Raw genomic sequence first — 12500 nt, 5'->3', positions numbered from 1 at the left:
TGTATTCCATGTAAAAAGAGAGGGAAGAAATGCGGAGGTTCTAAGGATTGCCCCACTTATAGAATGTTTTTAGATAGAATCATTCAAAGAACCGACTATGGCGACCCTTAAGGTGCCTAAGAAAAAATCACCCAGTAAGGTTAAAAGAGATGCTGAGCGGGGCAAACTCATTAGTAAAGCTCTTTCCACAGGTTCTCTGGTTGATCTTCAAGATCCTTCCGGGTCTGCGAGTCCTCTGATGGTGGACGTCGGCGTCCAAGCCGAGGTCGAACCGGAGGAAGCTCTGAGCCGGCTGTCACGCCAGTTATTGGAGCTTGCTGTGGAGGAGTCGGTGAAAGGTGAAGAAGAGGGTGTGGACACTTCCTGTGTATTAACAGATGGTGGTCGGAACTTGAATAATGTAGACGTTACTAATGAAAATGAAGTAGAGGTGAATGTAAAAAGTGTAAATAGAGGTAGTGGTGATTGTGGTAGTGGTAGTAGTAGTGCTGGTAACATGTATAAAGCTGTTGGACCCGGTCGTGTATATACAGACTTCGAGGATATGCTGCGGCTCTCGAGATTGGAAGAGCCGGGCCTGTTAACGGTTGCATTGAGGCAACTTGTTCGGAGGGCACATGAATATGGAAAAGACATAACATTCCCAGCACTGGAGGATGTAGATTGTATTCAGTTGGAGGCGGCTAATATCCCCTCTGAAGTGGAAAAATTGAAGCTATTGGTGGAACAAGTATACGCACGAAGAGATCGTAAATTTGATCTAGAAAAAGTATTTAAGGAGATGGTCAAAATGTACGGCCGTAATGTTTGTGACTTGTCAAAACCTTGGCCTGCTAGTCGGCTGCACGTTTTTTATCCCCCTGGATAATGGGGAGGTTCAAAATGTTGCAGGTAAACGCCATGCGTAGCCATACGGTTACGCAAGAACTTAGAAAAATTTCAGAGGAGGAGAATTTCGATGTAATAATCATACAAGAACCGGGTTCCTGTGCTGGTCGGGTCCCAGGATTTCCTGCGGTTGCGCAAGTGGCGTTCTCTGGGGAGAACCCCATGAGCGCAATCGTGGTACTAAACAAGATGATTAAAACAACAATCTTAAATCAGTTTTGCAACGAACATGTAATGGTTGCTCAATTGAACTTGCTGTCACATAATGTATACATTGTTAACATATACTGCCAGTTTAGACAGCATATTACACCGTTTATGGAGCAGTTGATATGGATCCTACGAGCTCTAGAGGGTCACCCTGTGATTGTTTGTATGGATGCGAACGCCAAGTCTCCTATGTGGCACAGTGAGGAATTGGATGATCGAGGCATTGAACTTGAGAATGTGATAATGGAAGCTCATTTAGTAGTGTTGAATCAGCCAGGCAATCCACCTACCTTTTCTGGTAGGGCTGGTGCAATGTCTAATATTGATGTTACCTTAGCAACGCTGCATGCAGCGCCTCATATAAGCAACTGGTGTGTTGTTTCCAACTTAACTATCAGTGACCATAATTGTATAAAATTTGATTATGATACTGTGGTCCAGGAGGAGACTGGCGCTTGGGAAGTACGTTATAACTACTTAAGGACGGACTGGGAGCGACTAGCACGCGAATTCCGTCCCCCAGTGCTGGGACCTAATCTTGAGTCTGAGGATGTAGAAGAAGCAGTGCAAGCAATTGTTATGGCTATTGACGCCGCTATTGCTGCGGCGGTTCCTCGGGTGGCGAGGTTTGTCCGCAGGCAGTCTACTCCGTGGTCCCCAGAACTGACCGCACTTAAGCGGTCTGTCAGGAGGGCGCGGAGTAACTATCAAAGAAGCTTTGCCCAAGAGGAGAGGGATTTTCACCTACAGATTTATCGTCGCCTTAAAGAAAGATACAAGACATTGTTACAGAGGATTCGAAGGCAGTCATGGGAAACTTTTGTCAAAGATCAGCTGGGAATGGACCCTTGGGGGGTCCCATACAAGCTGGTCAGAGAGAAAATTAGATCGCCGACTATGTTATCCACGCTACGACTGGATGAAGGATATACTACATCTTGGGAGGAAACCGCAAGAGTCTTGCTGGACACTTTACTTCCGGACGACAGGGAAGACGAAGATACAAACGAGCAACGTGGCATACGTCGGATGATGATGGAGCCATACAATAATGATGTACTTGTTTATCCGTTTTCTGTCGAAGAAGTGGTGGCTGTACTTCGTTCCTTCGCCAAGAAGAAGGCTCCTGGTCCTGATGGCATTCCCTCTGAGATCCTGCAGCACCTGGCACCGCAGCTTGCTCCAGAGTTGGCCAAGATTTACAACACCTGCTTGCAACTACGGGTGTACCCGAGGAAGTGGAAGATCGCAGAAGTGATTATCATTAAAAAAGGTCCTGATAAAGATCCTCAGCTGCCAAAGTCGTACAGACCGATATGTCTCTTGGACGTACTGGGCAAAGCCTTTGAGAAGCTACTCACTGACAGATTGTTAAGTCATCGAGCTCTGCATGGCATGAGCGATCGGCAGTTCGGGTTCCGGAAGGGTCGCTCCACTCAGGATGCGATCAACGAGGTAGCCCGGACTGTCCACACAGCCAGTGCAAAGTATGTTCTGGGGATAATGGTGGATATTTCGGGGGCCTTCGACAACCTGTGGTGGCCGGCTCTCTTCTCTTCTTTGCGAGAGATGGGATGTCCTTGGCCACTATATGGTTGCTTGGAGGCCTACTGTGATAACAGACTGGCCAGGATCACGGCTCCTGGGACTGTGGTGTCCAAAAGGATCACCCGGGGCTGTCCCCAGGGATCGGTTTTCGGTCCTGTTTTCTGGGACATAAATATGGAGTCTCTGCTTAACACCTTGCAGAGGGACACCTCAGTGCTCGGTGTCGTGGCTTATGCGGACGATCTTGTCATCTTGGTGGAAGGCAATTCTCGAGCCATAATGGAAGAACATGCAAGACAGGCAATTGAGATATTACAAGAGTGGTGCAATCGGTCTAAATTAACTGTTGCACCACAGAAGTCATCGTACATGTTGTTAAAAGGGAGGCTCAACAGAGACCCAACCATAAGAATTGACAATGTTTTCGTATCAAGACAACGTTCAGCGCGTTATCTGGGTGTATACCTGGATGAACGCTGGAACTTCAATGTTCATATAGAGCAGGTAGCAGCTAGATCTTTGGCCCTGTTTAACAAATTAATAACTATTGGACACAGGCGCTTTCACTTGCCAGCGAAAGCAATTCATTTATATCATAACTGTGTGTTGGCTCCGATTGTGGGTTATGGGGCGAGCGTGTGGGCCCACAGACTGGCTTTGGTTAGGCCAGCCATGTCAGTCAGGAGGATTCAAAGAAATATCTTGTTACGGTGTATTGGTGCCTTTGGCACCAGCCCTACCGATGCATTGTTGGTCATTATGGGCTTATGCCCATTAGATTTGATCATTAGACAGCAAGCAGCCCTTTATTGGCTGCGGAAACAAAACATTGAGCGGGTACGTGAAATAATGGGAGCGCCTTTGACAAGCATTAAACTAATCAGAAATGAATTACTTAATATTTGGCAGGATGAGTGGAATCGCTCAGATACTGGGAGAAGGGTTTATTCCTTTATTCCCAACGTAAAAGAACGTCTGAAGAATAAGATTATACGGCCATCTCAGGGCATAGTACACTTCCTGACTGGTCATGGTCCCTATCCGGAGTATTTACACCGCATAGGGAAGCGGCCGACGCCGGGGTGTGACTGTGGGTTCCCTTACGGTACTCCTGAACATGTTGTGTTTCAGTGCCCAATATACGAGCAAGTTGCCTCAGCTGAGAGGCAGCTTTTACCTGGAAATGACGTTATTCAATTTCTCAACAATGGAGAATATTTCCAACTTTTCTCTAAAATGGTTAACGCAGTTTCTAAGGAAGCTCAGCGTATGTACCAGTTATGAGTGAATGGCATATTTCAATGCATGGCATATTTTAAATAATAACTGACTGTGGACAATAAGACGTGAGAAGAACCAGCTGGTCCGCCCTAGGAATGGCGATTTATTCGGTCCGCCTGGGGCCTGGCCGCTGGAAGTGAAGATGTTGTATGTGGGAGGTAAGAGGTGAAGAGGTCACCTTTTGTGTTATTTACTGTGGAATTTCAGTTTTTGTTATCCTTAGTTGTTGCCTCTCACTACGTGCTGTTACTATCAAGAAGTTAAAGCACAAGAGTGATGTGTTTGGTTATAGTTCGTTTGTATATAGTTTGTATCTAAGTAGATACAGTTGTTCAATAGGGGTGGTGGTGGGAGTTGTGAGTTATAAAGCAGTGGTTTCAGTTGGATTGTAGCGGCCCGCCTCCTCGTGGCTAGGGACGGGCAACTCTCTGGGATTAGCCCAGAGAGGCTAAGAGGCCGTTCTTTTATATGTGTAATGTAGAAGATATGTTTTGTTTTTTGTATGTATTTTATATGTAACCACATTTGTAACATGTAGTTCTGTCTAGTTACGTAGCACGCCCACGCATAAGTGTTAGTAAGTGGGCATTGTATGTATAATAAACATTGAAAAAAAAAAAAAAAAAAAAAAAAAAAAAAAAAAAAAAAAAAAAAAAAAAAAAACATTGTCCCTATACATGAGCTGCGGGCTGTACCAGTTACGAGCTAGAGACGCGACCGCGTTGCTCTCTGTACGAATGCCGATGCTGAGCGGTCAGCTAGGAGGCGCTCCATCCATGTCGGTACCGGTGAGCGTTGCACTCGCAGTCGCAAGAACGTACGGCAAGTATATTACCTGGAAGAGTCAATGACAGTCCACGCCCCCCTGCGTGGGAAGAGTCTTTCTAGGCCATGACCCACCGGAAGGGCGCAGCGTCCCCCACCCCAGACATGTGACGTCACACCATCGGTATTGACGACTAGACTGATTCCTTATAATCATTTGCCATACACCGGTGGAAGCTGCCGAGACGAGTAACTACATAGCGGGCTCGCCGTGTCACTAATGTACAGAGATACAACAGTTTCGACTGGAACCGGATTAAACGTATACACGGCGCTGATTAGTAATAGATAGAGCCATCAGAATACAGATAATGTATACAACTGTCCGTATACATGCTGAAAGACTCTGCTCACAATCACAACCACACGTCAGCCACACACCCTTATCACGCACTACTCTCTGCCTGTAACACGCACACAGACAATATGTAAGCACCAGCATGGAACAACACCCAGTGCATCCTCTCCGCCACATTAGACAATCCACACTGTCATAACCAGACTGGGAGGTCCACTCAGAAAACAGAATATCCCACCCACCCGACAACCACCATTGCTCAGCCAAGCCACCAACACCCACACATGTCCTACACAGGGGTGCACCCAACATCACAATACTGCCTCCTCTCACAGCACACAAACAATGGCAGGAATGAAAGACACAGGTCTGCCACAAGCATGGAATGAGAGCGCCGCCTGTCATGAGCCAAAGGTGCATCCTGACGTGGCAAATCAGATGATGCCGCAGGCATCCACTTACTATAATCACAATCAACAAACCGGCCGCCCCGCCCCGCCCCCCATTAAACCTTTCCTTACAACAATGTGTACCTTAACCTAACCTATATCGTACCGTAACCTAACCTATATCGTACCGTAACCTAACCTATGTCGTACCGTAACCTAACCTATGTCGTACCGTAACCTAACCTATGTCGTACCGTAACCTAACCTATGTCGTACCGTAACCTAACCTATGTCGTACCGTAACCTAACCTATGTCGTACCGTAACCTAACCTATGTCGTACCGTAACCTAACCTATGTCGTACCGTAACCTAACCTATGTCGTACCGTAACCTAACCTATGTCGTACCTTAACCTAACCTATGTCGTACCTTAACCTAACCTATGTCGTACCTTAACCTAACCTATGTCGTACCTTAACCTAACCTATGTCGTACCTTAACCTAACCTATGTCGTACCTTAACCTAACCTATGTCGTACCTTAACCTAACCTATGTCGTACCTTAACCTAACCTATGTCGTACCTTAACCTAACCTATGTCGTACCTTAACCTAACCTATGTCGTACCTTAACCTAACCTATGTCGTACCTTAACCTAACCTATGTCGTACCTTAACCTAACCTATGTCGTACCTTAACCTAACCTATGTCGTACCTTAACCTAACCTATGTCGTACCTTAACCTAACCTATGTCGTACCTTAACCTAACCTATGTCGTACCTTAACCTAACCTATGTCGTACCTTAACCTAACCTATGTCGTACCTTAACCTAACCTATGTCGTACCTTAACCTAACCTATGTCGTACCTTAACCTAACCTATGTCGTACCTTAACCTAACCTATGTCGTACCTTAACCTAACCTATGTCGTACCTTAACCTAACCTATGTCGTACCTTAACCTAACCTATGTCGTACCTTAACCTAACCTATGTCGTACCTTAACCTAACCTATGTCGTACCTTAACCTAACCTATGTCGTACCTTAACCTAACCTATGTCGTACCTTAACCTAACCTATGTCGTACCTTAACCTAACCTATGTCGTACCTTAACCTAACCTATGTCGTACCTTAACCTAACCTATGTCGTACCTTAACCTAACCTGTATTGCGCCTTAACCTAACCTGTATTGCGCCTTAACCTAACCTGTATTGCGCCTTAACGTAACCTGTATTGCGCCTTAACGTAACCTGTATTGCGCCTTAACGTAACCTGTATTGCGCCTTAACGTAACCTGTATTGCGCCTTAACGTAACCTGTATTGCGCCTTAACGTAACCTGTATTGCGCCTTAACGTAACCTGTATTGCGCCTTAACGTAACCTGTATTGCGCCTTAACGTAACCTGTATTGCGCCTTAACGTAACCTGTATTGCGCCTTAACGTAACCTGTATTGCGCCTTAACGTAACCTGTATTGCGCCTTAACGTAACCTGTATTGCGCCTTAACGTAACCTGTATTGCGCCTTAACGTAACCTGTATTGCGCCTTAACGTAACCTGTATTGCGCCTTAACGTAACCTGTATTGCGCCTTAACGTAACCTGTATTGCGCCTTAACGTAACCTGTATTGCGCCTTAACGTAACCTGTATTGCGCCTTAACGTAACCTGCATTGCGCCTTAACGTAACCTGCATTGCGCCTTAACGTAACCTGTATTGCGCCTTAACGTAACCTGTATTGCGCCTTAACGTAACCTGTATTGCGCCTTAACGTAACCTGTATTGCGCCTTAACGTAACCTGTATTGCGCCTTAACGTAACCTGTATTGCGCCTTAACGTAACCTGTATTGCGCCTTAACGTAACCTGTATTGCGCCTTAACGTAACCTGTATTGCGCCTTAACGTAACCGATATTGCGCCTTAACGTAACCTATATTGCGCCGTAACGTAACCTATATTGCGCCGTAACGTAACCCACATTGCCCCTTAACGTAACCCACATTGCCCCTTAACGTAAGCCACATTGCCCCTTAACGTAACCCAACACACGTTGGGCCTTAACCCAACACACGTTGGGCCTTAACCCAACACACGTTGGGCCTTAACCCAACACACGTTGGGCCTTAACCCAACACACGTTGGGCCTTAACCCAACACACGTTGGGCCTTAACCCAACACACGTTGGGCCTTAACCCAACACACGTTGGGCCTTAACCCAACACACGTTGGGCCTTAACCCAACACACGTTGGGCCTTAACCCAACACACGTTGGGCCTTAACCCAACACACGTTGGGCCTTAACCCAACACACGTTGGGCCTTAACCCAACACACGTTGGGCCTTAACCTGCTCTGTAATTGTCATACGACGCGTTAAATTAGTGTAGTGTTGCCTAACTGCAACCCCCGCAATATAGTTTGCTACTCGCACTGCCCGGTCCCCAGTGTATCGCTTCATGTTAAACACCTTGCAGCTATACACTGTAATGTGGATGGCAGCAGGACGTACATGCTCAATGCCCTTTGCAGTTGTTCATTGGCATTTGCAGTTGTTCATTGGCATTCGCATGTGCGAAGCACTTAGCCTACGCTGTGGTACGGCCTGTGTCAACTGTCCGCTGATGTTGTACGTCCAAATCACACACTGTACTGCACATTGGTCCTCATGTACTGAATGATACATCGTGGTACATGTGACCGTACAACGACTGCGCCAACAACGGCGAACCATGCGGTCCAAATGTTGTGCACTCAGCTACGTGTCGTCTCCCTATAAGAGCTGGATTGCAGTGTGGTATGCCCTGGATGGCGATCAGCATGAGCCGTCTGTTGATGTAGTGGCGCGTGTTGTCAGACGTAGTCGTCTCTTCTCACACACCGTGATAGCATGGTGCACTGCGTTCCACATCTGCGACATGCGACAGAGGCCGGTTGACAGTCGTTCGCGCAATGGACATCGCATACGTACGGGGGCCACCTTCCACGTGTTCGCGAAGCGTGCACATGTTGTTGCGTGTATGTGGGCAGACATAGTGTGTCGTGACACCTGACACAGGCATGCAACAATCGTTGAATTTGCAAATGGCGATGGACGCCTACGTTTGCTGGTGACGTTATGCAAATGAACAACTGGTAAACCGTTGTGGTGCGGTTGTTCTCGCTAGAGGTGAATCAGTGATGGCGACGATCGGTTGAGCTACCAACCGGTTGTTCCAGCGATACCCACCATGCCCACGAACGTGAATGGCATCTGGGTGTGAAGCGATACGCGGCGGTGGCTGGGTGGGACCGTCCCCGGCCGGTGAGGGGGGGCCTCCCGGCGTGCTGGCCGCGCGGTGCGTGGGCGCACGCGCTACAGCCGGCTGGTGGGGGCGGCCAGTGGCAGGCGCGCCGGCCGACGGAGGCGGCAGGCGGCGCAGCTGCGCGCCGGCGCACCCTGCACGCGGCGCCGTGCGGCCAAAGTAGGTCCTCGCGGGCCCGGTGCGAAGCGCGGTGGACATCTGCAGTGTGCTGGTCCGATTGAGGACTGTGTGCGCTGAGGATGCGCCGCCGCCCGGCGCTCGGCGCCGCGACGCCGTCTGCTGCTCGGTCGCCTCTGCGGTTCTCGCAGGTGGTTTGTATCGCAGCTGTGCGGACGTGTTGGCGCGTGCGCTGTGCTGGGAGAGTTCGCTTCGGCACCCAAGTGGGGCTTTTGTCCTTCTGTGGCGCTGGCGTTGGAGCTGCCGGTCACCGTAGGTGGCGCGTGTTGTCTCCCGCCGGCAATGCCACGACAGCACGCTCCCGGGCCTCTGTCGGCAGCGGCAAGCTCAGTTGGGAGCACGGGTGGTCGCACCTAAAGCGTCTACTCGCCAAACTCCGGGCGATTGCGCCTCTCTCGAACCCGACCAAGTACTTAGGACGGCGCTGCGCGCCGCCGGGACCTGAGAGGGTTTCGAGGTGTATTGTGCAGGGGAGCTCAGCCTCCTCCTGTTTGCAGAATAATTGAGCGGACGCTTGCGTGTTCGCGCGGGCCCCCGGGACACACTCCCGGGCGGCCGGCTGCTCAGCTCTAGTTGACGCAGCTCCCTGGTTGATCCTGCCAGTAGTCATATGCTTGTCTCAAAGATTAAGCCATGCATGTCTCAGTACAAGCCGCATTAAGGTGAAACCGCGAATGGCTCATTAAATCAGTTATGGTTCCTTAGATCGTACCCACGTTACTTGGATAACTGTGGTAATTCTAGAGCTAATACATGCAAACAGAGTCCCGACCAGAGATGGAAGGGACGCTTTTATTAGATCAAAACCAATCGGTCGGCTCGTCCGGTCCGTTTGCCTTGGTGACTCTGAATAACTTTGGGCTGATCGCACGGTCCTCGTACCGGCGACGCATCTTTCAAATGTCTGCCTTATCAACTGTCGATGGTAGGTTCTGCGCCTACCATGGTTGTAACGGGTAACGGGGAATCAGGGTTCGATTCCGGAGAGGGAGCCTGAGAAACGGCTACCACATCCAAGGAAGGCAGCAGGCGCGCAAATTACCAACTCCCGGCACGGGGAGGTAGTGACGAAAAATAACGATACGGGACTCATCCGAGGCCCCGTAATCGGAATGAGTACACTTTAAATCCTTTAACGAGTATCTATTGGAGGGCAAGTCTGGTGCCAGCAGCCGCGGTAATTCCAGCTCCAATAGCGTATATTAAAGTTGTTGCGGTTAAAAAGCTCGTAGTTGGATTTGTGTCCCACGCTGTTGGTTCACCGCCCGTCGGTGTTTAACTGGCATGTATCGTGGGACGTCCTGCCGGTGGGGCGAGCCGAAGGCGTGCGACGCGCCTCGTGCGTGCTCGTGCGTCCCGAGGCGGACCCCGTTGCAATCCTACCAGGGTGCTCTTGAGTGAGTGTCTCGGTGGGCCGGCACGTTTACTTTGAACAAATTAGAGTGCTTAAAGCAGGCAAGCCCGCCTGAATACTGTGTGCATGGAATAATGGAATAGGACCTCGGTTCTATTTTGTTGGTTTTCGGAACCCGAGGTAATGATTAATAGGGACAGGCGGGGGCATTCGTATTGCGACGTTAGAGGTGAAATTCTTGGATCGTCGCAAGACGAACAGAAGCGAAAGCATTTGCCAAGTATGTTTTCATTAATCAAGAACGAAAGTTAGAGGTTCGAAGGCGATCAGATACCGCCCTAGTTCTAACCATAAACGATGCCAGCCAGCGATCCGCCGCAGTTCCTCCGATGACTCGGCGGGCAGCCTCCGGGAAACCAAAGCTTTTGGGTTCCGGGGGAAGTATGGTTGCAAAGCTGAAACTTAAAGGAATTGACGGAAGGGCACCACCAGGAGTGGAGCCTGCGGCTTAATTTGACTCAACACGGGAAACCTCACCAGGCCCGGACACCGGAAGGATTGACAGATTGATAGCTCTTTCTTGATTCGGTGGGTGGTGGTGCATGGCCGTTCTTAGTTGGTGGAGCGATTTGTCTGGTTAATTCCGATAACGAACGAGACTCTAGCCTGCTAACTAGTCGCGTGACATCCTTCGTGCTGTCAGCGATTACTTTTCTTCTTAGAGGGACAGGCGGCTTCTAGCCGCACGAGATTGAGCAATAACAGGTCTGTGATGCCCTTAGATGTTCTGGGCCGCACGCGCGCTACACTGAAGGAATCAGCGTGTCTTCCTAGGCCGAAAGGTCGGGGTAACCCGCTGAACCTCCTTCGTGCTAGGGATTGGGGCTTGCAATTGTTCCCCATGAACGAGGAATTCCCAGTAAGCGCGAGTCATAAGCTCGCGTTGATTACGTCCCTGCCCTTTGTACACACCGCCCGTCGCTACTACCGATTGAATGATTTAGTGAGGTCTTCGGACTGGTACGCGGCATTGACTCTGTCGTTGCCGATGCTACCGGAAAGATGACCAAACTTGATCATTTAGAGGAAGTAAAAGTCGTAACAAGGTTTCCGTAGGTGAACCTGCGGAAGGATCATTACCGACTAGACTGCATGTCGTTCGATGTGCGTGTCGTGTCGCGCAACACGCTACCTGTACGGCTCGCAGTAGCCGTGCGCCGCGTGCGGAACCACGCGTGCTTCTCAAAACTAACGCCAATGTTGTGTGGTACGAGCGCTGAAGCGCTGGAGCGGCTGGCCTGCGGCACCTGGCGCCTGGCGCCGGTTTTGAATGACTTTCGCCCGACTGCCTGTCCGCTCCGGTGTGGAGCCGTACGACGCCCATCGGCCGTGAGGCCGTTGGACACAGAACGCTTGAACAGGGGCCGCCACACGCCTACGTCCCGCCTATGCAACTGTCTTGAAAGAGACAGTGGAAACTAAGAAAAGATCACCCAGGACGGTGGATCACTCGGCTCGTGGGTCGATGAAGAACGCAGCAAATTGCGCGTCGACATGTGAACTGCAGGACACATGAACATCGACGTTTCGAACGCACATTGCGGTCCATGGATTCCGTTCCCGGGCCACGTCTGGCTGAGGGTCGGCTACGTATACTGAAGCGCGCGGCGTTTGCCCCGCTTCGCAGACCTGGGAGCGTCGCGGCCGCCTGTGGGGCCGGCCGCGCCTCCTGAAACGTGCGATGCGCGCCCGTCGCCTGGCGGTTCGCATACCGGTACTTACTCGGTAGCGTGCACAGCCGGCTGGCGGTGTGGCGTGCGACACCTCGTACAACGACCTCAGAGCAGGCGAGACTACCCGCTGAATTTAAGCATATTACTAAGCGGAGGAAAAGAAACTAACAAGGATTCCCCCAGTAGCGGCGAGCGAACAGGGAAGAGTCCAGCACCGAACCCCGCAGGCTGCCGCCTGTCGTGGCATGTGGTGTTTGGGAGGGTCCACTACCCCGACGCCTCGCGCCGAGCCCAAGTCCAACTTGAATGAGGCCACGGCCCGTAGAGGGTGCCAGGCCCGTAGCGGCCGGTGCGAGCGTCGGCGGGACCTCTCCTTCGAGTCGGGTTGCTTGAGAGTGCAGCTCCAAGTGGGTGGTAAACTCCATCTGAGACTAAATATGACCACGAGACCGATAGCGAACAAGTACCGTGAGGGAAAGTTGAAAAG

The 12500-nt window shown here is 50.3% G+C and overlaps 3 non-coding genes across 3 annotated transcripts in view; all 3 read left to right on the top strand.

Moving 5' to 3' along the window:
- Positions 1 to 9509: 9509 nt before the first annotated feature.
- On the top strand, positions 9510 to 11419 carry LOC124576047. Its single transcript, XR_006972470.1, has one exon. It is a non-coding gene; the product is annotated as a small subunit ribosomal RNA (ribosomal RNA).
- Positions 11420 to 11770: 351 nt separating this feature from the next.
- Positions 11771 to 11925, top strand: LOC124576019. Its single transcript, XR_006972444.1, has one exon. It is a non-coding gene; the product is annotated as a 5.8S ribosomal RNA (ribosomal RNA).
- Positions 11926 to 12113: 188 nt separating this feature from the next.
- The window catches only part of LOC124576055, a 4222-nt gene continuing 3835 nt past the window's right edge, over positions 12114 to 12500 (top strand). The window contains exon 1 of the ribosomal RNA XR_006972477.1: positions 12114 to 12500. This exon is cut by the window's right edge and continues 3835 nt beyond it. This is a non-coding gene — a ribosomal RNA (large subunit ribosomal RNA).

This window comes from Schistocerca americana, unplaced genomic scaffold, assembly GCF_021461395.2.
Source record: "Schistocerca americana isolate TAMUIC-IGC-003095 unplaced genomic scaffold, iqSchAmer2.1 HiC_scaffold_243, whole genome shotgun sequence".
Taxonomy (NCBI): Eukaryota; Metazoa; Arthropoda; class Insecta; order Orthoptera; family Acrididae; genus Schistocerca; species Schistocerca americana.
This window is presented reverse-complemented; position numbering and strand designations above follow the sequence as displayed.